A 26,839-nucleotide genomic window follows, 5' to 3' on the forward strand; every position below is an offset into this window, starting at 1 on the left:
GTTGTTCCAACTTCTTGTTCCAATATAATTGTAGGAAGATTTGACATTGCCATCTTTTTGGTCAAGGAGCTGGGACCTGAGAAGTGTAGCAAGGCTATGTTTTTTCAGAACCTTCCCGTTCCTTTTGGATTTGAGTCTGGTGAGTTTCAGAGCTGGTTGTAAATCAAACTTATGAACAAAATGTATAAGCATCTCTAGCTTGTAGACGTGTACCAGGCAACCTATCATCTCTTCCTGATTTGAATGCCCATTACATTTTCCCTGTATCACTTTTGTAGTTTTTTTTTTTTTTTTTTTGAGATGGGGTCTCACTCTATCACCCCACCTGGAGTACAGTGGTACGATCACAGCTCACTTCAGTCTTGACCTGCTGGGCTCAAGCCATCCTCTCGCCTCAGCCTCCTAAGTATCTGGGATTGCAGGTTCATGCCACCATGCTGGGCTAGTTTTTGTAGAGGTGGGATTTTGCCAGGCTGCCCAGGCTGGTATTGAACTCCTGGGCTCAATCGATCCTCCCACCTCAGCCTCCCAAAGTATGAGGATTAGAGGCATGAGGCACTGAGCCTGGCTTTTGTGGTATTTCTAATACTTGTTCCCGTGCTACAGTCATTCATTTAATACATCATCACTCCTGTACTGGATGTGAAGAGCTCTGAAGGCCTGAACTGTGTCCGGTCAATACCTTGCACTTGGTAGGTTCTTGAAACAAGATGTTGGGTCAATCACATTCCCCACTATGGCAGAGGCCATCGTTTGTAACCTGGCACCCACCAGCGATGGATGAACCTCATTTTGGAGGTCATGATTCTCTGTCATTGTTGTCTAGTTTCTTTTATATCTCTTTGCACAGAAAATGCAATTAAAAATACAAATGAATGGGTCACATTTTTAAAAGATTTTTTTTTTTGGAGGGAATATTGAAAAAAAAACATGTTAATAGGTTGTCAGTGTTGAGGTATCAAGATTCCAGCCTAAGAGGACACAGGGATTGACTTACAGAAAACTTGCCCTTACTCCATGTCCCCTGAAGGGGTCCTGAATGTGTGGGGCTGGGGGATGTGGGGACAGGAAGCCTGTCTCAGGTTCAGAGGGTTAATGATATCATCCTCTCAGAGGCAAATTTCTGTGGGAGGTACTGCCCTGCATTTAGAGAACCTGCCCATGATAGGTTTGAAATCTATTTGGGCTCAGAGGGAAGTATGACCTGTCAACATCTCCTTTCTATCGTTGTTCATCTGATTTTTTTTTTTTTATTGTAAGCCATGAAAAAAGGATGCTTCAATGTTTCCTTTCAGGAAGAAGAACTGGAATTTGATCGTAGGAAGTGAGCCCTTTGAGCTTGCTGGCAGCCTCTGACCACGAGCTGCATTCAAAAATGCTTCCCAGGTCTAGGTCTGCATTTTTTAATGACTAAGTGGCCTTTGTCTATTTCCTTCCAAGATGGTGCCCAAAGGCTTGGGGGCTTTGAGTTGGGGAGTCAGCATTCCGACAGACAGGTCCCAGCTGAGGTGAGCATGCACACTGTACTGGCCACCTGGAAGGGACTTGAAGAGGACAAAACGTTCAGATCAATTTCCAAAGCTGTAGATGCTTTTGGCTTCTGGGATCTGGTTTGGTGCTTAAGGCCTGTCACTGGCCACACCTGGCCTTACTGAGCCCATGGCTGGCCCTTCAGTGGCATGGGCCCCAAGAGTGTATCCGTTTGCTCATTTGTTTGGGGAGAGGAGGTTTGGTATGAGGGGCAGTTGGTGGAAAATAAAGAGCAAGAAGACAATTTCCATTCTATTCCTAGTGGAACAATGAATTATTTGGGAGTGAATTGATGTGGGGGAAATACCAAATATTTTTAACTCTTAAAGCAAAAGGGATTACTGAAAGATCATTAAGTCTACCTTTATTTTGCTACACAGGAAGACATTATGAAGAAATGCCTCTTTGTGGCCGTTTGCATTTAGAAATTCCTTGAGGTTGCCTGGAGGTTATCATTGCAGCAAGTCACAGCTGCTATGAGCTTTTTCCGGGATGTGCGCCTTTCTGCTGAGGCCTCAGTTCTGTAGTTTTGAAAGTCCTCTGTTTGTAGACAGATGCTCCATTAGTTCTTTATGCTCCTGTTAAAACTCAGAAAAAACAAAGGGACCTAATTCTTTTTGTAACAAAACACGAGTTGTTCTGATTATGATTGCTTCTATTCCTGCAAAATCACGCTGATTCTTGATAAAATGCTGCAATCACACGGTATCGTTCATTCTGTTTCTTGAAGGGCGTGCAAACGTTTACGCATGAAAGTCCACTGTGCTCTGGCGGGCTGGGTAGATGGGGAAAAGATCAGAAACAGAAGTTGTTCTGGTTTGTTGGCTGAAATGGAAAAGTCTGTGAAGTTGGATTCTCACATGCAAGATTGTAGTCACTTTTCCTTCTCATCATGTGCCCTCATTATGCAAGAGAGCATTTTCTGTAGCAGTGTCAACAAAGGAGAAATACATCAGCAGATTATGCTGTTCTGAGATGTTTTCTCAATGCTTGAGCTGGATTTGCTCGTAAGCACCTCCAGTTCTCTCTCCTGCTACAGGAACTAGTAAATCCAACAAACATTTGTCCGGTTCCAGATTGCACACAGCCAGTGCTGTATAAGGGCACGGGGAGAGACAAAGTGGGTTAGATCTAGTCCAATCCCCCTGGGTGCCTCTTAGGAAGTAAGATTCTCACACGAGAAGACTAAAATGGTCACAGAAAGGACAGAGTCACTATATATACTGAGGACCCAGTGGATGACACAGACAGACTGCTGTCAGAGTTCAGAGAAAGCAAAACTGCAACACCGTAGGACTGATTGTCCCAGAAGCCTTGGTTCCGGAGGAAAGAAGCCCACCCTTTAGCTGGAGGTGTAATCTTTTCTTTCACTTCTTTCTCTTCTCTGAGTTCATAAACATATATGAGGATCTGGGTTGTAACTTGCCTTTAACTTGCAGTGTATGCTAGAAAATGGAAGTGCTTACCTTGACCTCTCTTGAGTAAACGCTGCCTTAGCTAGAAAATAGCGATTGCTAGGGATATGTAAAAAATTGCCATGGAAAATCAGTGTTCTCAAGCATCAAAGTCAGCCAGGAGGGTTATAAACAGAGTATGGAGACTGCAGGCCTCTACTTCTGTCTCTGTCCCAGACTGGCAGTTTTATTTTAAGCAAATGGTCATCTTTGAACAACAAGAATGACAACGATGACAATAATAACGAAAGTCTAAATAAAAGAATATCTTGTCGATTGTTGTAAGGATGGGAAACAACTATGATCCTATTATCCTCAAAGAACTTCTAGGTTCTTTCCTGTTGGGTTCTCCAACTTTACCAGTCGTTTTTTTTCTGTCAATCATTTGTGTTTGTAAAAGGCAGAGGGCTTTGGAATGAGACAGTTAGGATTTGTAATTTGGCTCTGTCACTTAGTAACTGTGAACTTGGGTGAGTCACTCACCATCTGGGAGCCTCAGTTTCCCCATCCAGACATGATGGTAATATGTCTACTTCTTTTTTTTTTGGAAATGGAGTCTCGCTCTGTCGCCCAGGCTGGAGTGCAGTGGTGCGATCTTGGCTCACTGCAAGCTCCGCCGCCCGGCCTGGTAATATGCCTACTTCTTAGGATTGCTGGAATGTTAACTGAGATTGATCCTTGTGAAATGCATAGCAGAGAACTGGCATGTGCTAAGGACTCAATAATAGCATCTCTTGTTATGCTTTAAGGATCTGTTTCATGGCTGTGACCAGCTTCAGGGGATCCACACAGGTGGGCTGCTGTCCTGAAGAAAACTGGGAGTGTGCTTCCCCACCTCTGCAAGGTTGGGGCAGCCCTGGCCTGCAAGAGTGGCTCGAGGGGTGTCAGTCCCATCTGCTTTAGATGCCCTCCTTGTTGGTGTTTGGATATTGGTCACACTGATTTCATGCTGCACCTGGGGTGCTTGGTTTATCTGATCTACCAGATGATGTTTGGCTGCAGAAAGGACACAGCCAGAGCCAGGCACAGCAAAGAATCAGCGGTGATAAATCTGGACTATTGAAGGTGTTGGAATTGGGCAGTTGGGCCTCATCCCATGCCGTCCTACCTCCCTCTTCTTTGAGATGTTTGGCTTAGTACTCCCAAGGGAGAAATGGGGACTGAAGCCTTGCAACCAGGGGTGGAGATGAAATGCCTAAGTGCACACAGGCAATGCGGCTGGAACTTCTGTGCCCCTCCTGGCTCCATCACTTCCCAGTTAGGCCATCCTGAGCCTGTTATCTCACCTCTTTGTGCCCTGGTTTGCTCATCTCTAAAATGAGGAGAAGAATCATACCTACTTCATTAGGTTGCTATTGGATTAAAGGACTTAATATACACAAAGCAATAAGCAGTTTCCAGCATATAATAAATAAATGTTAACGCACTGATGCTCAATACATGTTAACTATTTTAATTCATCATCCAACTCACTTAGATTCGAGTGGAATTACAGTCAGTTCCCCGAGGAAGGTAGGTTGTTTTCTGTCCCCGTGGCCCTTGGTTATTACGAACTTTAATAAGGATGCTATTCCCTCCCCTTGTACTAGATTTTCCTCTGTCATTACAGCTTCCTGCCACTGACATACCTTTGCTGTGATTAGTAGGTGTAGGAAAAATGTTGTGGTCTGGTCTATGTCGTGAAAATATTTGCGGGAGGCCCCTTTGATTAGCTTTGTTACTGCTTTTAATGCCCAGCACATGGGCAGTCACACGTGTTTGGAAAGAGGCCATATTGCTTTTCAAGACAGATGATCAAAAACTAGCTTTCATTCAATTGTGGAGTCAAGGAATTCCAGCAAACGTTCCTAAGAACAGCCACCAGATATTTGCTGGTATTCTCCCTGTGACCGCCAACGTTCTTTATAATTTTTCCCTGCTCTATACATTCTACCCTGGGTCTCTCAATGATGCAGATATAAAATGACATCTGAATTTTAATATTTTTGATTTTATTTTTATCAAAGTTGCACATGTACATAGTTTAGAGAGTCAGATTATGAAGCTTATTACGAAAAATGGCGATCCCTTGCCCAAAACCCTCCTACACTTTCCTAATCTCCAGAGAATATCACTTTTTTTTTTTTTTATGAAGTCTCACTATGTTGTCCAGGCTGGTCTTGAACTCTGGGGCTCAAGGGAAACTCCTGCCTCAGCCTCCTGAGTAGCTGGGACTGCAGGCATGCTTTTCAACAATTTTAATTGTTCCTTTGGTATTAACCTCCATTATCACTAAGTAACATGTTTTGAATGCTATTTCTTGAATTTCACCATTAGGCATTTTCTATTTTCTTTCCACTGCTGGAGATGAAACTTTCTTTCTCTTTCACCAAATCTGCCCCTCAGCTACCTCTGATTACCTCTCAACATTCACTCCCCTCTCCCCATTCTCCCACTACAGTTATGTAGTAAATGTGGTCATGCTGTTTTACGTGAGTGTTAATCACAACCAAGACTTTTAAAATACTATGATTACCCTGTTTTCTTACAAAATGTTTTCACTTTCTTGGAGTTAATAATTGTCTTATTTTTATTTAGTTTTTTAAAATAATGATCAGAGCCAGGTGCAGTGGCTCAAGCTTGTAATCCCAGCACTTTGGGAGGCTGGGGTGGGTGGATCACCTGAAGTCAGGAGTTCGAGACCAGCCTGGCCAACATGGCAAAACCCTGTCTCTGCTAAAAATACAAAAATTAGCCAGGCATGGTGGCACACCCCTTTAATCCCAGCTACTGAAGAGGCTGAGGCAGGAGAATTGCTTGAACCTGGGAGGGAGGCAGAGGTTGTAGTGAGCTGAGATAGTACCATTGCATTCCAACCTGGGCGACAGAGGGAAACTCTGTCTCAAAAAATAAATAAAATAAAATAAAGATAAATAAGCCCTGAAACATCTGCTTGTTTTAATCTCTGCTCCCTGTGTTCACATTCATCTGGTGTGCAATAAATTTATGTTTTGGAAAGCTCTTTGCTAGTGATTGACAACCTGGTGATTGCTCTCTGGCCTTGAAATTTCCCTTCCCCTCATCCTAAAGATACTCTTTGGCCCTTTAGGGGGTTGGAGCCCTGTTTCCTGGTCGCTGTGTCTTCATGTCTTCCCCCTCCTGTCCTCACTTCACTTGCTGGAGAACCTCCTCTGGCTTTCTGTTTTCTCCCTTCAGTATTTTAGTATCTTGTCTTTGTCTCCAGTGATTAAAGCTTCACAAAGCTCTACCTTGGTGTGGGTCTCTTTCATTCATTCTCTGGGGGCACTCAAGCTTTTATAATCTGGAAACCCACGTGCTTAAATTCTGGGAAAATTTCTTGAATAACGTATTTGATAATCTCACTCCACCTTTCTTTTTTCTTTGTGTTGGAATTCTAAAACAGATCTCTAATTTTTTTTTTTCTGCCCAGGATGGAGTACAGTGGTGCAATTATAGCTCACTGCAGCCTCGGCCTCCTGGGCTCAAGGGAGGCTTGCACGACCCTTGCTGCTAACTGTAGCTACTATCTAAGCAATCTCTGCAAGTTGACTGGTCTTCAAGAGATGAACGTTCCATGCAGTAGAGGGGTGGAAATGGTCCCTCTTCTCTTAACCTTTTCCCCTAATCTATCAATTCAAGCTTCTGCAAATTCAACAAGCAGTTGGAGATGGTGGGAGATCCTAGACAATGTTTCTCTTTATAATACCCATATTGCCCAAATCTCTTAAACTTTCCAAAGATAGTACTTACTGAAAGCCGGTTTTCACCTTAAAATCTTAGATCTGGAAGTGTTTATAAAAATGGTTTAGTTCATGTTTCTAGATGAATATACAAAGGCCAAAGCTGTGAACTGGCTCACCCAAGGTCACACAGGCAATTTGAGGGACGAGACCTTGATTCTAGCCACAAATGGAAAAGAAGCAGTTTTATCTACTTTTAAGGACAGTTTGGCCAATCATCGACTGTTGGGAATCTTTATGAGTGCATAGGTCCTTCTGTTTGTTTCTGTGGCTAGGGAGGTGGAGAGCTGTTTATTTTTAGTTTAAAAAAGTGATGATGTAGGCCAGGCACAGTGGCTCATGCCTGTAATTCCAGCACTTTGGGAGGTCAAGGTGCCAAGGTGGGAGGATTGCTGGAGCTCAGGAGTTTGAGACCAGCCTGGGCAACATAGTGAGACTCTTTCTCTACTAAAAATAAAAAAAATTAGTGTGGTATGGTGACACATGCCTGTGGTCCCAGCTACTTGGGAGGTTGAAGCAAGAAGATCACTTGAGCCCAGGAGTTCGAGGCTGCAGTGAGCTATGATCTTGCCGCTGCACTTCAGCATGGGTGACAGAGCAAGACCTTGTCTCAAAAAGGTGGAAATAAAAATAAGAAAAGCAAAGATGTGAATAGAATATAAAATTACACATAAAAGTTGCATCCAAGGCCAGGTGCAGTGGCTCATGCCTGTAATCTCAGCACTTGGGAGACTGAGATGGGATGATTGCTTGAGCCTGGGAGTTTGAGACCTGCCTAGGCAACAGAGCAAGGCCTCATTTCAATTTTTAAAAAATGAAAAAATAAAAATAGAATTGAAATTTTGTAACAAAGAAAAAATACCTAGAAAATAATGAGAAGTAAGTGAGAGAGAGAGAGAGAGGCTTTTCTAGCCGACTTTCAGCTTACATCCATATGATCAAGGCACATCTCCTTGGGAGCCAGGTTCAGAGGACAGCAGTTGTACTTAGTATCATGAGTAGCAGTCGCTCAAATGTGGAAACCATAAAGAAGATCCTTAGTTGGAAAACTCTGATTTTCAGATGAAAACCATTGCTGCCTTCATTCTGCTTCAGTTAGGTGCCTTAGCGTGCCCGCTGATGTTGAGGAGGGGACAAAAGCCCTCCCTGGCCACCTTCTGAGGCAGCAGAGGTGCCTGCAAGATGGTAGCTTTCCTCTTATGGTTTACGATCCTCCTTCTTCCTACCTGGGGCCAGCGAGCAGGCTAAAGAACGAAAATGAGCGGAATAGTCAGACGCACATTGATCCGGGGTCTGAAGCAATCTGCAGCCTCAGAGCTATGGCAAAATGCACAGCGTTTGACTGAAGTACTTCGTGCAGTTGGTTGGCCAAACAACCAATGTGGTTGGGAAAAGAAGCTAAATTTGATGGACTTGATCAATTCATAAAACTGGTTCGAGCCTGTGGGGGCACAGCCCTCCCCTCGCTGTTTCTCGCATCTCTTACTGCACTTATCAGCAGGGATGGCTTTGATTTGCATAATATAAGAAAAAAGCAGCTCAATAAAAATGCACTTGGTTCTGTGTCTTTACATGAGTGACTAACAAATCAGCACAAGGGAAGCTTTTGCAAATGAGAGATTAAATTTCCTTGTTTATGTTGGAAATCTCCCTCCGTCTCTGTCAGCAAATGTGCTATAACATTCTTTCCGTACTGGGCAGTTTTCAGTCCATTTGTTATTTTTATTTCTTTTGTTCTTGCTATTAGCCTTCAGAGTGACCGTCTCTCTGGGGTAGATAGAAACTCTTGTCTGGGCTTAGGGAAGCCTTCCTGGGGGGCGGAGGGTGGGGGTGGAATGGAGAGAGGATTGGCAGACAACCTACAGGATGTTCAGTGCCATTTGAATTTCAAATAAATACGTGGAGTTTATTTATTTTTTTTAAGCATAAGTATGTCCCAAACATTGCATGGGATGTACTTATACTAAAAAAAGTACCCTTGTTTATCTGAAATTCAAATGGGACTGAGTGCCCTGTGTTTTTATTTGTTAAATTCAGGGAGACACAGAGCCCCTTTGGTGAGGGGAGGAAGGGCCTGTGGGGCTGAGACATTTCCAGGGCTGTAGGGTGGGAGCTGCTCTTCCCACTATCTTTTTCTTTCCCTAGACAGAAAGAAGACGAGGATTTTTTTAAAATTAAATTATTTTTTAAAATTTTTTGTGGGAACAGGGTCTTGCTGTTGCTCAGGCTGCTCCCAAACTCTTGGCTTCAAGAGATCCTCTCACCTTGCCCTCCCAAAGTTTTAGGATTACAGGCATGAGCCACTGCACCTGGCCTTAGGCTAGGTTTTAACTCAAAGCTGGCACTTACTTGTTTTAGGGACCATGGTGAGGACAGTGAGTCATTGCCTTGGGCACAAACCCAGTAACAGAGATAAATAATATTTGAATGCAACGTAAGAAAAACTGTAAAATGAACGCTTCTGTCTTTATTTAAAAATTTCATAATTTGTTCATCATTAATCTTTGGTGTGGTGGCATGCACCTGTAATCCTAGCTATTTGTGAGCCTGAGGCGGGAAGATTGCTTGAGTCCAGGAGTTCAAGGTTGTAGTGAGCTATGATTGTGCCACTGAACTCCAGACTGGGCAACAGAGTAAGACCCCGACTCAAAAAAAAAAATGCTCCAATGTTATGTTAGTCGATTGTTGTATCGACATTTTTTAGCAATACAAATACTTGGAATCTTTAGTGTGATAGTTTTGTTTGTTCTTGTGTTCCGTGATATTTAGAAATCCTAGATAGCTATGGTTTGTGCATTCAACTCACGGTTGGTGCATGCAAACCCAGTGTTTTAGACTTGCCACATGGAGTAAATGGAGCCAAATGTCAGTTATATCACCCATTTGGCTGAGAAAGACATGCACTGTTCACATAATAATCTGTGTACACACATATGCGCGTGCGCGCGCGCGCACACACACACACACACTCTCTCTCTCTCTCTTTCCCTCCAATACATAAAGATTTAAAAGCAGACATTAGGCTACTCTGGGCACTTATCCTAAAAAAGTATAAGTACCACCCTATGGGGTACTTATGGGTGGTCCTGCTCTGCAAGGACTAAAAAGAAACTTTATTTTTATTTAAAAAAAAACCAACAAAAATAAATACAAAATAAAAGTAAAGATTAGAAGAGTAAAAATATGGGAGGGGAGCTTAAAAAAGTGGGCAAGGGATGTTTAAAAAATACAGAAGAAAGAAAGGTTGGGGTAGCATTGGCGTTAGTTAAATGAATGAATGAATGGAATGAATGAATGAGGGAAGGAGGGAGGAAACAAAGACACCCCTGGGCTCCATGAAGCACATTGCAAAGAATATGATGTGGGGGTAGATCCCAGTGGGGCAGGCAGTGATCACTCGATAGCCTCTCCTCTGTTGGGTGGTGGCTGAAGCTCTCCCAACCCCTAGCCCAGAGCTCCGGTAGTGATGGATAACTCGCATTCTAGTTACTGCCTTTATTTTTGCATCAATTAATATATCTGTGGTATTCTGAAGAAGAGTGATCAACTGCTCCATTTAGAAATTAGAGCTATCTCAAAAATAAATCCGATGTACGGTATTGTAGCAGGTTATGTGCACTGAATTTAGGAGTTTGTGAATGAACAAGAGTAGGAGTCTCTTAATGAACAGTTTCACCTACATGAGTTTATCCTAAGAAAATCTTGAATTTGAGCAAAGAGTAACTGACATTGATGTTTTCTGTAGAGGTGTTTCCAACAGCAAAGACTGCACACTACCTAAACATTATGGATGAATTGTTAACTCAATTATGAAACAATTATATGGTGAAACTGTGTACAGTCGTTAAATAGTCACGTTGTAAAACAATATTTAACAATGTGGGGAAATGTCCATTTTATAGATTGTTAGATAAAGAGATTACACAAGAATGAATGAAGTATGATCATTAAAAAAACATTATCATGTATCTAATCTATGCATATCATCTATCTAATTATATATAATCTTTATATATATCTAGTCTATATAGAATTATGTGAAAAGTGATATAAAGGAAAGAAAAACCTAGGTTCTATGACAAAATGTTGACAGCAGCAGTTTCATTTGATGGTGGGATTTTAGATGATTTCATTTTCCTTCTTCACAGTTTTCACTGTTTTTGTTTTTTGTAATGAACACATTACTTTCACAGTTATAGATTAATTAAAACTATTCACTTTAAAAGGAAAAAATTCCAGATTATAAAATAATTATGTGGAAAATGGTCTTATCACATGTGTGGCTATGTATGTCTGTCATGCCTAAAAAAATGGATCATAAATAAATGCAACAAAATATATACAGTTTCCATAGGTGATAAAATTGCAGGTGATGAATACTTTTTTTGTATATTACAATTTTTTTTTGGCCAAAAGCATGTAATACTTTGGAAAGCGGAAAGAAAATATAATAAAAGGAATTGGCCAGGCGTAGTGACTCATGCTATAATCCCAGCACTTTGGGAGGCTGGGGTGGGTGGATCACCTGAAGTCAGGAGTTCGAGACCAGCCTGGCCAATATGGTGAAACCCTGTCTCTACTAAACATACAAAAATTAACCAGGCTTGGTGGCAGCCGCCTATAATCCCAGCTACTGGGATCCACCCTCCTGGACCTCCCAAAGTGCTGGGATTACAGGCGTGAGCCACTATGCCCTGCCTTAAGACGCAATTTCAAAGGAAAGTTACTTATAAGAGTTAATGCAAACTCTCAGAGTTATTCTTACACATGGATCACTGTAGACACTTCTGCTTACTGCCTTTCTGCCAGGTGTTTCTCCATCTCATAGATAGTGGTGAGATAAATTTTCTGAAGCACACAGATACAATCATGCCACATCCCTGTTCAAAAACCATAAATTCCTGTTATGATCCCTCAGAATAAACTCCAGCCTTTTTCTGCCCATCGTGAAGTTCCTTCACTGTCTTGTGGCAATCTGTTTTCCTGTCTATCCTTCCAGACTCCACAATATTCATGGATTCATCAGCCCATATTTAATGAATTCTTATTACGTGTAGGACACCATGCGAGGTGCTGACATACATAGTTTGTTCTCGTCGAACTAGACAATTCAGCTTTCTCATCTGTGATTTGTGGTTAGTCATCTCTGTGTTTTCTCTTAGGCTGTTTTCTTTTTATGAATGTTCTTTCTTCCACTTCTGCTTTTCAAATTCCACCCTTTCTGCGAGTCCCAGTCCAGGTGGCACCTACTAGTTCCAGGTGGTAATGGCTTTATTTTTATGAAGAATTCCTTCTTTGTACATTTCCTTTTTTTTTTTTTTTGAGACAGAGTCTCGCTCTGTCTCCCAGGCTGGAGTGCAGAGGCACGATCCCGGCTCACTGCAAGCTCTGCCTCCCGGGTTCACGCCATTCTCCTGCCTCAGCCTCCCGAGTAGCTGGGACTACAGGCGCCCGCCACCTCGCCCGGCTAATTTTTTGTATTTTTAGTAGAGACAGGGTTTCACCATGTTAGCCAGGATGGTCTCGATCTCCTGACCTCGTGATCTGCCCACCTCGGCCTCCCAAAGTGCTGGGATTACAGGTGTGAGCCACCGCACCTGGCCCCTTCTTTGTACGTTTCGTACAGCTCTCCTCACACACTGTATTTTACTCCAGCAGGCAGAGATTTTGAGTCACACAGGGACCAACCTGCTTGGGCCAGGGCAGGGCTGGGGGAGGGTTGGGTGGAGATGGGGAGTTCCCCAGAGAGGAGCGAATATCAGAATCGTGGTGGGCAGGACCTGCGGTGGTTTAAAACAGACTATTAAAAATAACCATTACTAGGCCGGGCACGATGGCTCACGCCTGTAATCCCACCACTTTGGGAGGCTGAGGTGGGTGGATTGCCTGAGGTCAGGAGTTCAAGATCAGCCTGACTAACATGGTGAAACCCTGTCTCTACTAAAAATACAAAAATTAGCCGGGCATGGTGGCAGGTGTCTGTAATCCCAGCTACTCGGGAGGCTGAGGCAGGAGAATTGCTTGAACCCTGGCGTGGAGGTTTCAGTGAGCCGAGATTGTGCCACTGCTCTCCGACCTGGGTGGCACAGCAAGACTGTCTCAAAAAAAAAAAAAAAAATTACCTCCTGTTTATTTTTTAGGTTAGTATGACATTTATTTGGACCCTTTAAATGACAGTATCAAAAGGGGCATGGATTAAAAATGGTGAGCCACACTGCTTGATGGGATTGTGTGAGTGCCTCTATAGCTGCTGATTGAATGAATGAATATAAAAGAGTACATGAAAATTACTTTTTCCACCCGTCGCGGTGGCTCACGCCTGTAATCCCACCACGTTGGGAGACCGAGGCCAGCGGATCACAAACTCAGGAGTTGGAGACCAGCCTGGCTAACATGGTGAAACCCTGTCTCCACTAAAAATACAAAAATTAGCCAGGCATGGCGGTGTGCACCTGTAATCCCAGCTACTTGGAAGGCTGAGGCAGGAGAATCGCTTGAACCTGGGAGGCAGAGGTTGCAGTGAGCCGAGATCACACCACTGCATTCCAGCCTGGGGTGACAGAGTGAGACTCTGTCTCAAAAACAAACAAAGAAATAAACAACAACAAAAAACCCACTTTTCCAGAGTTAACATGAGGCCTCACTCTTGGTGTTGTACATTCTGTGGGTTTTCACAAACACATAATGACATGCATGCATCCACCATTGTAGCATCATACAGAATGGTTTCATTGGCCTAAAAATCCTGTGTGCGTAGATTATTCATCCCTCCCTCTCCCCAAGTCCCTGGCAATCACTGATTTTTTTTTTTTTTTTTTTTTGAGGCAGGGTCTCACTCTGTTGCCCAGGCTGTAATGCAATGGTGTGATCATAGCTCACTGCAGTCTTGAACTCCTGGGCTCAAGCAATCCTCCTGCTTTAGCTTTTTTGATTTTCAGTAGAGACGGGGTCTTGCTATGTGGTGCAGGCTGTTCTTAAACTTCTGTGTTCTAGCAGTCTTCCTGCCTCAGCCTCCCAAAGCGCTGGGATTACAGGCATGAGCCACTGTGATTGACCTACCACTGATCTTTTCACTGTCTCTATAGCTTTGTCTTTTCCAGAATGTCATATAGTTGGAATCATATAATATGTAGCCTTTTAAAGACTGGCGTCCTTCACTAAGTAATATGCATTTAAGTTTCCTCCACGACTTTTGGGGTTTGATAGCTCGTATCTTTTTCAAGCCGAATAATATTCCTTTGTTTGGATGTACCACAGTATATTTATCCACTCACCTACTGCAGGACATCTTGGCTGCTTACAGATTTCGGCAATCATGAATAAAGCTGCTGTAAACATCCATCTGCAGGTTTCTGGGTAGATGCCAGTTTTCAACTCCTTTGGACAAATACCGAGGAGCACAATTGCTGGGTCATATGGTAAGAGTAGGTTTAGTTGTGTAAGAGATCACCAAACTGTCTCCCAAAGGGGCTGCACCATTTTGCATTCCCACCAGCCATGGATGGAGAGATCCTGTTGCTCCACGTCCCCTCCTGCATTTCGTGTTGTCAGTGTTCTGGATTTTGGCCATCCTAGTAGGTGTAATAGGTGTGCAGTGGGAACTCACTGTTGTTTAATTTGCATATGCCTGATGATATTTGATGAGGAGTATCTTTTCATATGCTTATTTGACATCTGTAGCTCTTCTTCAGTGATGTGTCTATCCAGATTTTTTGCCCATTTAAAAACTGGACTTTTTGTTTTCTTATTGAAAAAGTATTTTTGACCACAGTTTGCCCATGTGTAATGGGAAAGGGAGTTCCAACCAATGCTCCAGCGATCTAAAGATGACACAGTCCAACACCAACTCAGGTAGAGGTGACACTATCCAATGCCAGCTCAGCAATCCAAAGGTGACACAGTCCAACACCAACTCAGGGTAGAGGTGACAATATCCAATGCCAGCTCAGCAATACAAAGGTGAGACTGTTCAACACCAACTCAGGGTAGAGGTGACACTGTCCAACAGTGAGCAAGGTAGAGGTGACACTGTCCAACACTGACTCAGGTAGAGGTGACACTATTTAACACAAACTCAGGTAGAGGTTACACTATACAATACTGACCCCAGTAGAGGTGACACGGTCCAACACCAACCCAGGTAGAGGTGACACTGTCCAACACTGACCCATGTAGAGGTGATACTGTCCAACACCAATCCAGAGAGAGGTGATACTGTCCGGTGCTGAACTGTTAGAGGTGACACTGTCCATCATGTTACTGAGCCAGGTAGAAGTGACACTGTCTGACACTGACTCTGTAGAGGTGATACTGTCTGTGACTGATTTGCTGAAAATGACAACTTCTTCCAAAGCAGCATTTTGAGAAGTTAATAATAATGATAATTTTTGATTTCCACCACAACTTGGCTCTTTTTTCACTCCCTGTCCTTGGTGTGACCGTGTAGCTGGGTGGAAACCCAAAGGCTGAATGCACCTTCCTCAGAGGTGGGTGTTGAATGATGCCCACATTGAATGACTGTGGTCCCAAACTCTCTCTCTCACTGCTCCATTTGCCTGGGCTCCCCTGTACCCTTCTGTCTACCTCACTGGGAAGTCCTTACAGACACTCTCTAACCAACATCAGAATAGGGACCTTCTTCTGAACTTTCCATCCTGTCCTTCTGCAGTCAAAGTGCCTCTCACAGGGTCTTGGTGACTACTATCCTTCCCGTGAGACCCAGGTTCAGTAGCCACCAAAAGCAGGTTAGATTCTGGGACTCTGTCTTGTTTACCTTTGTATCCTCAATGTCTAGTAGACATGAAATCAATCTAAATTAAATCTAAGTTAAAAGAATATCTGCAACAGATATTTGTTGCACATCTGTGTGCTTGGAATTGTGCTGTTAGGTTTGGAAAGCTTCACAAAAAAACTCCAAAGATTCCTACCCACTAGGATTTTACATTCTTACAGGAAATGACTATTTGAACAAATGAGTGTGAATTAAAATTGCAGAGGGAGAAGATGGATTCTTATGTTAATTTATTCACAATATTACCATGAATTTGCAAGAATGAAAATGTACCTACATCTCTATATCTTTTTGTGGCTTGAGAGCTCATTCCCTTTTAGCACAGATATATGTTATATATCTATCTAATATCTATATCTATCTATTTATCATCTCTCTCTCTCTCTCTATCTCTCTGTCTATCTATCTTCTATATCTGTCTATCATGTCTGTCTGTTTAATTTTTTGTACTTTCCCACACCATGATCTCTGCCTCGAGGTGGACAGGTGGAAAGAAGCCAGAAGATGCCCTCTCAGCTCCTTTCCAGCTAGGATTTTATCAGCTGGACACGGCCACACGTGAGGCTTGGATTTAGATGTGAGTCTCAGAGGCTGGAGATGGGCACAGTTTCCGTTTTGCTGGGGAGGGTGGTAGAGACACTGAGCCTCTCTGGAAAGTGCTGTGGTGGACCCAGTGTTCTGGGACTGTACCTTCAGCAGTTTGCAGAGGGAGGACAATTTGAGGACTGCTCTTGGCTGGATAGCTTTTGAGCCTAATTCTCTGGCTCTCCAGGAACTTGTGTGAGCTTCCTAATAGTCTTTAATAAATTTTCTGCTTAGGCTAGTTAGAGTGTGCAACACAGAGCCCTGGTGAACGCTGACTGCTCTCCTGGGTGCACCCTCAGCCCCGTTCTTTCCTCCAGTTCCATGCTGTGTTTAGTCAGGAATGACTGGGCAGAGATGACCTCAGCCAGCCTTGATTCCTGCCAGGGCTGTCTCTCTAGTGGGAATTAGAGATCTCCCAGCCTTGGAAGGCAGCAGCTGCCATCAGAAGGGCAATTTATTGAGTTTGGGATGAAATCCAACTTTTTATATAGGTAATTATGCCAGAATTCAGGTCAACCTCTAGGCTGGGTTGACTCATATTCCGAGATATATAGGAAGTAAAACACTATTTGAGCTCCACTGTAGCATTTCCCATGGAGCTTTAAAATGTCTTTTAATTATTTGTACATTTCTATTGAACTGCAAATGATTCTGCTCTTCTGAGTACCACGCTTTGTCTGCTTGAAAAATAAAGACACCAAACGACTGCAGATGAAGGACTGTAGTTAAAGGATGGAATGTTGTCATGAACACTTTGAGAATGGTGACAGTTGGTATTTTCCCAAAGTAAACTCAAAGGTTCAAATTATTAAAAAGGCTGAGGTGGCCAAATTTGTCTACTGTACTACAAGATCTTCTAACAAGATCAAGACTAAATCCTGGCCAGGAAAACATTGACTTTAGTATTTGTGTTGGTTCTGGGTTTTCAGTGTTGAAATCTTCCTTGCCCTATTCCCTCTCTTTTCCCAATGCCTCTAGAACTATCTGAGATATGGGACTGGTGTGGTGAACACAATTATTTTGTTAGCCTTTGTCAGAAACATGAGGGAAAGAAAATGTACATAAAATTAACATAAAGTCAGGCAGTGGCACCTGGGAGCCAAAATCCCCTCTGTCATCAAATTCCCCGTTTTTGTTGGTGACCTCGCTCATGGCGAACGAAGCTGCTGGAAACTTCTTGGTTTAGCTCTTCTACTCTGGTTTCTTTCACGGGCAATTAAACTTCCGGGTCTCACTTTCCTGAGAGCTCACCTCTGCTGCTCTTACTTGCATTCTTTCCAAATCTGACAGTCAGTCATCCTATCTCTGGCACACCCTCAGTTATATCTAGGAATCCCTAGGTTACTTTGAACACACGAACGCACACTTTATAACTTAGTAGCGGGGAGACAGGGGAAACATCACAGTCCATATTTTACCTTTTCCATGACACCATCTTGTACTCCCTTGTCTTTCTTTCCACGAATCCTTCTTCACCCATCAATCAAGGGCACTTCCTGTGTCATCCAGATGGCACTTCCTGTGCCATACAGAAGCTCTTGCCAGGGATAAGTTTTGGCTGAATTGTCAGCTTGTTGATTATAGCACAGCTTAATTATAGCTGTATGACATTAGTCATAAAGGGCTCAAGGGCCAGAGAGTGGGTTTGTGTAACCTTTGAGGGTTCACTTTACAAGTAGGTTTTGAGGAGTAAATATCAGATACCTCAGCTTTAAGAAGAAGTACTTTAGACATGCTTCTGGCTCAGGATGAGGTCAGCTCTGTGGATGACTCAGAAACCTTTACCTTGTAAACAGCCATGGTTGAGGCATAGATGTTTGATATAAAATATAAAACTTTGGTGTATTAGTTCATTCTCACATTGCTATAAAGAAATACCTGAGACTAGGTCATTTATAAAGAAAAAAGTTTTATTGGCTCCTGGCTCCACGGGCTGTACAGGAAGCATGGCAGCTTCTGCCTCAGGAAAATTCCAATCATGGCGGAAGGTGAAGGGGCAGCAGGCACTTCTCATGGCCAGAACAGCAAGAGAGAGAGGGACGAGGTGCCACACACTTCTAAACAACCAGATCTCGCGAGAATTCACTATTAGGAGAACAGCACCAGTGAGATGGTGCTAAACCATTCCTGACAAATCCCACCCCACGATCCAATTACCTCCCATCTCCAACCCCAGACCCCATCTCCAACACCTCCAACACTGGGGATCACAAGTTGAGATGAAATTTGGGTGGGGACATAGATTCAAACCATAGCATTTGGTAACTTCTTCTGTGAGAACAGCAACTCTAACCTATACTCTTTATCCCTGGACATGTGCAACTTCAGACCAATCAAACCATAAGCACATCCAACCAATCAGAACCCCCGAAAGCCCTGATGCCCACCACCAAGTCACTTAGAAGGTTGTTTATGCAATCATCAGAGTGCAGTAAGCAGATTGTAGAGCACTGATGTGGCGCTCTGTCAACAACACATCTTAGTGCTTATCAGCACTTTCAAGCATGTCCGGCTTTCTTTTGCTGTGTTATTAGTAGTCCATCTTTTCCCCATCTTTGTTACTGTTCCATTGCCTGGATTTTTTCCTACCATCTAAACTTCAGGACAGTGTGTCTAAGCCAAAGGGGCTATCTACATGGTAAAAACGATTGATCACCAGTTAACCGTAATAAAAATATAGTGCCTACTTAAAAAAAAGTAAGTGGAATTTATTTAAGAATTTGAGCGCTGCAGTGTTTCCAGTTTCAAGATGGTCTCCTAAGCTGTTTAGTGAAACTTCTTCCACCTTTCTCCATCCCTCTAGGTGGTTATTTATTTATTTATTTATTTATTTATTTTTTCTGAACCTGGATGTAACACATTAAAGGACCCGACGCAAATAGAATCGAAGGCATTCTAAAATGGCTAACCGTACACTGAAGGATGCGCACAGCGTCCGCGGCACCAACCCTCAATATCTGGTGGGGAAGATCATTCGAACGCGAATCTGTGAGTCCAAGCACTGGAAAGAGGAGTGCTTTGGACTTATGGCTGAACTTGTAGTCGATAAAGCCATGGAGTTAATGTTTGTGGGTGGCGAATATGGTGGCAACATAAAACCAACACCCTTTCTGTGTTTAATCTTGAAGATGCTTCAAATTCAATCCGAGAAAGGTATCACTGCAGAGTTTATAGAAAATGAAGATTTCAAGTATGTCCACATGTTGGGGGCACTTTATATGAGGCTGATGGGCACTGCAATTGATTGCTACAAGTACTTGGAGCCTTTGTACAATGACTATCGAAAAATCAAGAGCCAGAACAGAAATGGGGGTTTGAACTGATGCATGTAGATGAGTTTATTGATGAACTGGTGCACAGTGAGAGAGTCTGTGATATCACTCTGCCCCGGCTACAGAAACGCTAGGTATTAGAGGAAGCTGAGCAACTGGAGCCTTGAGTTAGTGCTCTGGAAGAGGACATAGATGATGTGGAGTCCAGTGAAGAGGAAGAAGAGGAGGATGAGAAGTTGGAAAGAGTGCCATCACCTGAGCGCCTCTGGAGAAGCTACGGAGACTTGGACAAGCCCCGTCCATCTCCCACACTGTGCTACAGAAGGAGTAGGAGTCTGTCTCCCAGAAGGCGGAATCGATCTCCCAAAAGTAGAAGCCCCTTCTCCCGCCGAGAGAGGCATCCGAGCAAGGGTCCAAGACATCACCGCAGCAGATCCCAAGACTGGCGGCACAGATCCCGTTCCAAGTCCCCAGATCCTCACCGTAGTCACAAACACAGGAGCTACTCAAAGTCTCCCAAAAGGTCTAAGAAGAGCCACAAGAAGAGCCGGAGAGGGAATGAGTAAGGGACTCAGTTTGGCTTTAGTCCAAATGGGCTCCTGTGGATACGAGGATATCTGTCTATGTGGAAGGATTAAGATCTTCCCAGGCAGCTATAAGAATATTTTAGTTTTTTCTTATCAAGTTTCTCAACCTTTATTTTCAATGAAGGAGGTGCTGAGTTTTATATCTCTTTTTAATCATAATCAACAACAGTTTCTGACCCAACTTACCTTGACTGTATTCAAACTTATGAGGGTAGAAAGGATCTGAAGGTTGGGGATATGAATGACAAGGATTGGATGTGTCCACCTGATGACGTTTTCCCTTTTTATTAAACTGGACACATCTGTAAAAAAAAAAAATTTGAAAAGGGCAAAAACCTAATTAGGTCATGCACAAAGGGTAAAGACAGGCTACTTGAAGAATACAGTTTCTCTCCTGTAGGTTTTTGCCTGGAGCCTTGCCACCTCTTGATCTGCTTGTGTGGTGTTTTCTTTCCTCCTTAATCTCCAAAGGATGCAGCTTCATACTCTGGACAGGAAAGGGGCCAGCTATAGGGTGAATGTCAGAGAAAGCCAGAAAGGAGAAGGGGAGTTCTTTCAAGTCAACACATGATGGGCTTACACACAATGGAAATGAAGCTCCCCACTGCCATTAAAAATATTATTTCTCACCGTGTTTAACCACCAAAGGGGTCTATGCAAAAGCTGATACTGATGCAGTTCTGAGTGGGTTCTGATTTTATTGACATGACTTCCATGATTTTCTAAATACTGTATCTTTCTTTTTCTTCCTGGATCCAGGGTTAGCCATCAGGATGCGACTGTGTGGGCGACCTTAATATTTCTCAAAGTGACAAGTGTTTCTTTCTTTCCTTTTTTTTTTTTTTTTTTAAATACAAGGAGTCTTGCTCTGCTGCTAGGCTAGAGTGCAGTGGCGCAATGTCAGCTCACTGCAACCTCTGCCTCCCGGGTTCTGTCTCAGCTTCCCAAGTAGCTGGGACTACAGGTGCGTACCACCATGCCCAGCTAATTTTTGTACTTTTAGTAGAGATGGGGTTTCACCATGTTGGCCAGGATGGTCTTGATCCCTTGACCTCATGATCTGCCTGCCTCGACCTCCCAAAGTGCTGGGATTACAGGCATAAGCCACCGCACCCAGCCTCTGTTTTTTACCCAGAAGCAGTGGGGTTGCTGGTGAGGAGAACACAAATGTAGATATTAAACAGTTAACACTTGCCTATTGGTTTTTCAATACTACCCACCTTTTCTTTTTTGAAAAATAATGGACTTATATGTTTTCTTGGGGATCTCTATCTCAATTTTACTCTTTACAGATTCACCAACAAGAGCTTATGAACACACTCAAGTGTGTCCTGTTTTCTCCTCCCATGTTATTAACAGTCCATCTCTTCCTCACCTCTGTTACTGTTTCATAGCCTTGATTTTTTTGGTCCAACTTAAACTCCAGGACAAGCCAAAGGGGTTATCCAAAGGTCTCAGTTTTACTACCTTTTTTGTTTCTTTGTTTTTTAAAGGATTATCCTTGCAGTCAACCAACAAACCAATTGCCTGAACCAATGAGAGGTAAGTGCCAAGTGGCACAAAAAGAGCAGAATATTCCAAAGGCTCCTGTGCACCTGCAAGTCTGGTGGCCAGATATGACAAGTTAGTGCTTCTTTGTTTGTTAGCCTTCCAGAGAGAGCTGTCCCCACAACAGTCATTGGAAGTGTACTTGAGAGGATTTTAAGTAAATACCACCATGAGGCCAATGTGTGCGAACTGTCAATTTGTATTTCTATGATGTGTGACTGTGCTGAAGCAGGCACCATGAATCATTCAGGATTACCCTTATGGAGAGCCTCTAATTCTGCCTGAAGGATTAGGGAAGCAGGGTTCAAATGCCATTCATCAGCCCTGTCTTTCAGGGAGCACTAGTAAAGTCATCCTGTGCCTGACCTACAGTTGAAGCACTCAATTTCTGAGTCTCAGAGAAAGGTCACCTAAAGGTAATGGAATATTTTTGTCAAGGTAGCAAAGTCCTGCTCCCTAAGCTGGCTTGGGAAAATACTCTCTGGGACCGAAGATGAGGAGGAGGGGAGACTCTTAGGGAGAAGAGAGACAATGGTTCATTGCTCTGGGTATTTCTGAAAAAGATCTTCCTGAATCATAGGTATTAATGCTGCTTTTAAGGGTATTCCTACTGAAATGCAATGTTAAAATCTTCTCAAAGGAGAGTACATTCACTATCAAGTAGATGCTAAACAGACGAATAGGAGACGTTTTTTCAACTAGTAGTTTGCAATTCCCTTCCTTTTGTGTCTTCTCGGTTCAGGCCTTTGGATAGTATCTGGATCTTTTTTGTGCTTGGCAACCTTAATTATTCTCTGTTAATCACTCTGGGTGTTTGATTGATTTGATTTATATTTAAATACTGAACCAACTTTTACAGAGCAGTGGACTTTATGGAATCATTAAGAATGAGACTAAGAAGTTCAATGTAAAGAATGTATATACCCAAAGGAATATGAATCATTCTATCATACAGACACAATCACACATATGTTCATTGCAGCATTATTCACAATAGCAAACTAAATGCCAATCAGTGATAGACTGGATAAAAAAATGTGGTACATATATACCATGGAATACTATGCAGCCATAAAAAAGAATGAGATTATGTCCTTTGCAGGAACATGGACGAAACTGGAGGCCATTATCCTTAGCAAACTAACACAGAAACAGAAAACCAAATACTGCATGTTCTCCCTTATAAGTGGGGGCTAAATGATGAGAACACATGGACGCATAGAGGGGAACAACACACACTGGGACCTGTTGGAGAGTAGAAGTTGGGAGGAAGGAGACGATCAGGAAAAATAACTAATGGGTACTAGGCTTAATACCTGGGTGATAAAATAATCTGTACAACAACCCCCTGAGACACAAGTTTACCTAACAAACCTGTACTTGTACCCCTGAACTTAAACTAAAACTTAGAAAAAATGAATGAAATAGCCTAGGTTTGGGATTTTAATATTTGGTGTTGTCTTCAATGACTCGCCCCAAATATTTTGTAATTGTTGTGAAGACATTTTCATCATGGCTGATGGCTTTTGGCACAGTGGATCACTCCTGGACATGCTTTTACTCTTGGCCTCCTGCATGGTGTCCTACTCTGGCTCTTCTCCTACCCCACCTCCCTGGCTTCTTCATGTTGGGATGCCCTAAGGCTCTTCTCTTGGCCCCTTATGTTCTCTCTCTCTCTCTCTTTTTTTTTTTTTTTTTTTTGAGGCGGAGTCTTGCTTTGTCACCCAGGCTTGGGTGCAACAGCACAATCTCGGCTCACCGAAACCTCCACTTCCCAAGTTCAAGCGATTCTCATGCCTCAGCCTCCCGAGCAGCCAGGGTTACAGGCACCCATCACCATGCCTGGCTGATTTTTGTATTTTTAGTAGAGACAGAGTTTCACCATGTTGGCCAGGCTGGTCTCGAACTCCTGACCTCAAGTGATCTGCCCACCTCAGTCTCCCAAAGTGCTGGGATTACAAGTGTGAGCCACTGTGCCTGGCCCCTTATGTTCTCCATCCATACTTGTGCCTTAGTGATTCATCTTGCCTCATGCACTTAAGCATCATCTAGAAACTGGTGACTCCAAAATTTACAACTCCAGACTGGACCTCTCTTTTGAACTCTAAACTCATATTTTGACCTGCTTCCTCAAGATTCCCACTTGGGTTTTCAAATTTAACCTGTCTAAAACTGACATCCAAATGATCACCTCTCCAAACCTACTCCCACTACAACCTTCCTCATCTCAGCTCATGGAAATGCTACTATTTTCATTTCTTAGGCCAAAATTCATTTATACCCCTAGCACAGATCTGTCTCATGAACTCCAGACTCATATTTTCAGTTGCCAACTCGACTTCTCTACCTGACTGTCTCACGATCATCACAAACTTCTATCCAAGGCTAACTCCTCCAAACACAACCCAGCTGTAGCCCCACTCATGGCTCCTTGGTGGATGCTAATTCTACCTTTGCATAGGTCAAAAATCATGGAGTTATCCTTGACTTTTTTCTTTCTCCCGCATCCACATTTAAACTGTCAGCAGATCCTGTTGGCTTAGCCTTCAGAGCTTATCTATACCTTTATTGCTTCTCACTCCTCCTCCCTGTTTCTAACCACATCACCTTTCTCATGGTAGTGCATATCACGTTTTTTTTTTTTTTGAGAGAGAATATTTCAGGACACATGGAAATTATGTAAAATTTATTTATTTAGTTTATTTATGGAGATAGGGTCTCGCTCTGTTGCCCAGGCTGGAGTGCAGTGGCATGATCTTGGCTTGCTGCAACCTCTGCCTCCCAGGCACAAATTATTCTCCTGAGTAGCTGGGACTACAGGTGTGTGCCACCACGCCTGGGTGATTTTTGTATTTTTTGTAGAGATGGGGTTTCATCATGTCGCCCAGGCTGCTCTCAAACACCTGGGCTCAAGTGATCTGCCAGCCTCAGACTCCCAAAGCGTTGGGATTACAGGCATGAGCCACTGAGCCCAGCTGATATTTCGAAGATCTTTATTCTTAGTCTTTTCACTCTGTATGGTGTCTTCTGATGGACTGAAGTTCTTCATTGCAGTGTGGTTGAATTTAACAACCATATTTTTTATGGTTTGTTTTTATATGTCATGTTTTAAGAAGTATTTTCTACCTTGAGGTCATTAAGATATTTGCTTATTTTTCCTTTTACAAGTTGTATAGTTTTGCCTTATAAATTTAGGTATTTTAATCAAGCTGGAATTGGCATTTGTGTATAGTACATTTCTTAATTTCCAAATACCCAAGAGTTTTCTAGTTAACTTTTCATTTTTGACTTGTAGCTTAATTACATTGTGGTGAGATAATGAGAATCTCTATGATAATCTTTGAAACTTGCTGAAACTTGCTTTATAGCTCGGCATATGGTCAATCTGTGCACAAGCTTGCAAAGAACATGTATTCCACGGTAACTGGGTGAAGGGTCCTACATGTGTCTATTAGATAAGACTTGTTTATTATGTTGTTCAAAACTTTCTTATTCTTTCTTATTTTTATGTGCTAGATATATCAGTTATTGAATGAGTTGTGTGAAAAATCTTTCACTATGATTCTAGATTGTTTTTTCTTACAATTTTGTCAGTTTCTGCATTATGTATTTTAAGACTGTGCTATGAGATACAAACAGATATGCAATTATTATATCTTCTTTGTGACTTTATTTTCTCATATTTATGAAGAGATCTTTCAAAAATTAAATAGCTGAGATTAATATATCTTATACCATATACTTTTCTTTTGGCCAATACTTAAATGCCTATTCTTTTCCATCCCTTTATTTTTCACCTCTCTTTATCTTGTTTTAGATGTGCAGTTTGCAAAAAGCTTATGGTCAAATTTCATTTCATTTTATCTGCTTGAATTAGTCTGTTCTTATGCTGCTAATAAAGACATATCAGAGACTGGGTAATTTATAAAGGAAAGAGGTTTAATTGACTCACAGTTCCACATGGCTGGGAGGCCTCACAATCATGGCAGAAGGCAAAAGGGAAGCAAGACATGTCTTACATGGCAGCAGGCAAGACAGCTTGTGCAGGTGAACTCCGATTTATAAAACCATCAGATCTCATAAGACTTATTAGGTGCCACAGGAACAGTATGGGGGAAATCGGCTCCATGATTCAATTATCTCCACCTGGCCCTGCCCTTGACACTTGGGGATTATTACAATTCAAGGTGAGATTTGAGTGGGGACACAGAGCCAAACCATATCACTGGTATACCAATCTTTGTCTTTTAATGAGAAGCATTTAGCCTATGAATTATAAATGTAATTGCCCATGTATATGTGTTTAAATCTTTTATAGTACTTTTTATTTTCTATTTTTCCCTTCTTTCTCTTATTTCTTGCCTTTTTTCTCATTCTGTTTTTTCCTCTACCTGGAATTTGTATATATTATTTCCATTTTGTCACTAGCCTAGAAATTAAAACATGCTTATTAGTTTAACAATGCCTAAGTTAAATGATATCTTCATTTTCCTCTCAAAGACACTTAGAACACAGTAACTGCAATTATATTTCTCCTAATTTATCTGATATCATTGTTTTGTATTTTAATTCTATTTTTTAAACCTCTCAGGACATTTTAATTGCCTGATGCAGTCTTAGTTTTGATTTCCCACATTATAATATATTCCATCTTGAAGCTTAGAGATTCTCCCTTGCAGTCTGGAATTACTTTTCTTTTTCCTGAAGTACAACCTTTAGATTTTTTTTTGTAGGGTCTGTTGGTGGCAGACTCTGGTTTTGCATGTCTGAAAATGTCTTTGTTTTGTCCTCATTCTTGGATGATATTTTTGCTGGGTATAGAATTCTAAGTTAATAGTCTTTTCTTTTCCCCCAGCACATCAAGGGTGTAATTTCAATGTCTTCTCTTGCTGCAGTTGAGAAGCTAGCTGTTAGTTTGTCACTCCCTTGAGGATTATCTGTCATTTCTTTTTGGCTACTTTAAAAATCTTTTTCTTGGATATTTTGCACATTCACTATGATGTCTAGCTGCGGATTTCATTTTATGTATCTTGCTTTAGATTCTCTTGTCTTCTTGAATTGGAGTGATGTCTATTATCAGTTCTGTAAAGTTCTTCTCAATTATCTCTTTTAAATATTGTGTCTTCTACATTACTTTTCTTTCTTCCTCTAGAACTCTGATTACACCCTAAAAATTGGGAGCATTATTAGTCCTCTGTCTTATCCCCATCTTTCTTATTCTCTCTTTCTTGTCTCTGTAACTTTCTCTCTCTTGCTTCAGTCTGAATAATTTCTTCAGAATCATCCTTCAGTTCATTAATTCTTTCTTTACCTGTGTCTAATCTGTTCTTAT

The 26,839-nt window shown here is 42.2% G+C and overlaps 1 pseudogene; it reads left to right on the forward strand.

Annotated features, from left to right (window-relative positions):
* Positions 1-18,540: 18,540 nt before the first annotated feature.
* On the forward strand, positions 18,541-19,956 carry LOC100971535 (pre-mRNA-splicing factor 38A-like; annotated as a pseudogene).
* Positions 19,957-26,839: the final 6,883 nt, after the last annotated feature.

The sequence above is a fragment of the Pan paniscus genome, chromosome 8 (genome assembly GCF_029289425.2).
Source record: "Pan paniscus chromosome 8, NHGRI_mPanPan1-v2.0_pri, whole genome shotgun sequence".
In the NCBI taxonomy this organism is placed as follows: Eukaryota; Metazoa; Chordata; class Mammalia; order Primates; family Hominidae; genus Pan; species Pan paniscus.